Here is a 3,268-nt window from a genome sequence, read left to right as displayed (position 1 = left end):
ATCGAGCCTCCTTGAAACGCGCAAACAGTAGTTTCTGTACCAACTGCGTTTCGCCTCTCTTGACTTTTTATTGTTTTAAAATCTTATGGGACTTAACTGCTAAGGTCATCAGTCCCTAAGCTTACACACTACTTAACCTAAGGACAAACACACACACCCATGCCCGAGGGAGGACTCGAACCTTCGCCGGGGCCAGCTGCACCCTCTCTTGACTATCAGTAATTTTTCTTATGCGCTACACGGCTATATTTCTTCAGACGTATTCAGAATCGGTCCATAACTGTTTTTTTTTCCTATGCTGCGGATGATCTTCCGTGTACGTAACTATTTATTACCTCTGCTTGGACAATGATTATCTTTCACTACGTTTCACTGGAGACGGGATTTGTGGCTCCCTGTCCGACAAGGATAATGAACTACATAGCCCTACATCTGTTTTAGTATCACTTTCACTTGTTAAGCACGTATCATCATCACGTTCATTGTCTTCACAGTCGAGCGTATACTATGCCACACACCCCATTGACTCGTCTTGCAGAAATGCTAATATTTCATCTGCCACTTCTTTCTCACTCTGCGAAATGATTTGGGTTCCTTCCTGACGAAATGCGACCACTGACAACTGTTGTTGTAAATATAATGCAATGTTTACTTTGTTTATCGCTGCTATCGCTCTGCTTTGTATCAACACCACTAGCACTGTAGAACTGTTTTGAGTTATTCGTCGACTAAGCTGTTCACTACGCTCTGTAACTTCATGCTGTTCTCGTACCACTGGATACCTCCAGTCCGGCCCTTTGTCGGCAATAGCAGTCAATATAGTGGTTGCGTGGCAGCAATGTGTGAGGCGTACATGCCGTAAACACCATTGGCCTTTTTGCGACCTCGCACTCAAGGGGTTCCTTGTGAAAGACCCTGGATCTTAGTAGTCCGAGGTCATCTTTAAAACTGCTAAGCAGTGCCCGTAATTAAGAAGAGGAGGGAGACACCCTGCAACGAAGTGACTTCGGGGGCAGGCACAGGAGCAGCAGACGTGCTGACACCACGCGTACCTAGACGTCAACCTATGACGAGAACGATGCGGTATGATGGTAGCAGCAGGTGCTGGGCACTGACAGCGGATACTGCGGCCGAACATAAGGATGGCAGAGGGGGAAAGGGGGGGGGGGTAAGTGCTGTGTCCGCCACCAAGTGGTTAGTTCATCTGCACAAACGTTGTTTAGCGCACAATCCTCGCAACCAGTTCGGTGGAGATACATGAGTAGCAGCAGCCCAGAGAGAATGTGTCGAAAAGGAAGCAATACCACTCGACATTCCGCTAGATTTGTCGCAGTAATTATGGAGTCAAGTAGAAACCTGCAGGATAGTGTTCCTAGGAACTTACGATGTTCTCTGGTTGGTGTTTCAACCTAGTGCCTGATTTTAGAATCACATGAAGGAACGGGCTCTGTAGACCGTTATAAACAGGTTCCGGTGTTTTCTAATGGTTTGATTGTTGTGAGACATGGGACTGTGTTTTGTGCAGCATTTGTAAATATTACGAGTTCCACATGTTTGACCGCTGTATTATATCTCAAAAGTTAAAACTAAACTCCTTCCGGACAGGCCATGAGGGCTCAACGGTACCGACCGGACGCCGTGGCATCCTCAATCCACAGGCGTCACTGGATGCGGATATGGAGGGGCATGTCGTGAGCTCACCGCTCTCCCGGCCGTATGTCAGTTTCCGAGACCGGAGCCGCTATTTCTCAATCAAGTAGCTCCTCAGTTTGCCTTACAAGGGCTGAGCGCACTCTGCTTGCCAACAGCGCTTGGCGGACCGGATGGTCACCCATCCAAGTGCTAGCCCAGCCCGACAGTGCTTAACTTCGGTGATCTGACGGAAACCTGTGTTACCACTGCGGCAAGGCCGTTGGTCATCTTAAAGCTAGTTTGACATATTGTTAATTCCTCAGTAACAGAGTTTTATGGCGAGTAAAATTCCATTTATTCTTAAAACTAGGTAAATAGCCTGTGGAATGTTAAGCCATACTCCGTCACTCGTGCACTATCTTCTACCTTGAAACATAATGTCTCTGTGGAGAGCGTGATGTTTACAAATGAACTGAGCTTCTTAAAGGTCTTAACAATTTTTCCTTCCTCTAAAGTCGCAATTTGTGTTAGTTGACGAAAGCTTTCGTTTGAAAAAGTTTTTAGCATGTAACTGGTTTTTGATAATACTTTTCCTTAATATGATTTCAGTTGCTGATCATTGGTATGTAGTAATTCGTACAGATAAGCACAGGGTGGACGGTAGCCGATTTCTTAATGCCAGCAAGATTTCTCAATAAACAGCGATATCTTAACCAACGAGGATGGTAGCAGATTTTCTGATTACAATATAATACTTTGCTTGTATTCAAGGCGAGAAGTTAGAGTACTGCTTTCCACTCGTTAATACTCCACCACTCACACGATAAATTAGAGCTATACTGATAGTACACTAGCCATTCGTACGTCAGTAAGTCTGTGGAAGCTGAGTTATGTATTTCCGCATACTGTTTACATAACGACAATGTCTAGAATCAGATTTTGTCATATTTTAGCTCTCAGTTGGGTCCATGCGTTGCGCTTTCTTCTAATGAGGCGAGAGGTTCAGCACAGTGCTTGGGACATTGCACTCGTACTTCTGTCTCTAAGCTAGTCGTAGGTTGTGTTCCAAAAATGAACAGCATAGGGACAGAAGTGATGACACTTTCTGCAGGACCTGACCATCATTTTGAAGGACAATGCTCAAGCACGTACAGGGCACGCTGTTATTGATTTGTGTGACTGATGGGGCTGCTAAGTGTTATACTACCTACTGCATTCCCCTGACTTAAGCTCTCGTAAGTGCAACTCAATTTCTAAACTGAGGAAAACACTTCACGGCATTCGTTTCAGAACTGCTATAAATTCATCGGGCAACAGACCGCGTCGCTCGAATTGTCAACACAACTGGCACTGCTAAAAGTATCCTATGACTTCTACATCGCTGACAACGATTTATACACAATGCTGGTGACTACTTTGAAGGTCAGTACATCTTTGAAACACGTATCTATTTTGTACGAGCTGTAAATAAATAGTTGCCACTATTAAAGTTCCAATCATCGTATATAGTTAATGTCCCGCTAGATTTAATTTCGAAACTAATGATGAGAGTGAATAAGAAGCGTTTACACACTTCTAGGTCTGCAAAAAGATCTTAGTTTCATTGGGCGTTTGAAAATGTCTACGTGGCGAATGA

General features: G+C 44.5%; 1 pseudogene; it reads right to left on the bottom strand.

Moving 5' to 3' along the window:
* Positions 1-1,799: 1,799 nt before the first annotated feature.
* LOC126095891 (5S ribosomal RNA) lies at positions 1,800-1,917 on the bottom strand (annotated as a pseudogene).
* Positions 1,918-3,268: the final 1,351 nt, after the last annotated feature.

This window comes from Schistocerca cancellata, chromosome 8, assembly GCF_023864275.1.
Source record: "Schistocerca cancellata isolate TAMUIC-IGC-003103 chromosome 8, iqSchCanc2.1, whole genome shotgun sequence".
NCBI classification, from domain to species: domain Eukaryota; kingdom Metazoa; phylum Arthropoda; class Insecta; order Orthoptera; family Acrididae; genus Schistocerca; species Schistocerca cancellata.
The sequence above is the reverse complement of the archived record's forward strand: the minus strand, read 5'-3'. Positions and strand labels throughout refer to the sequence as shown.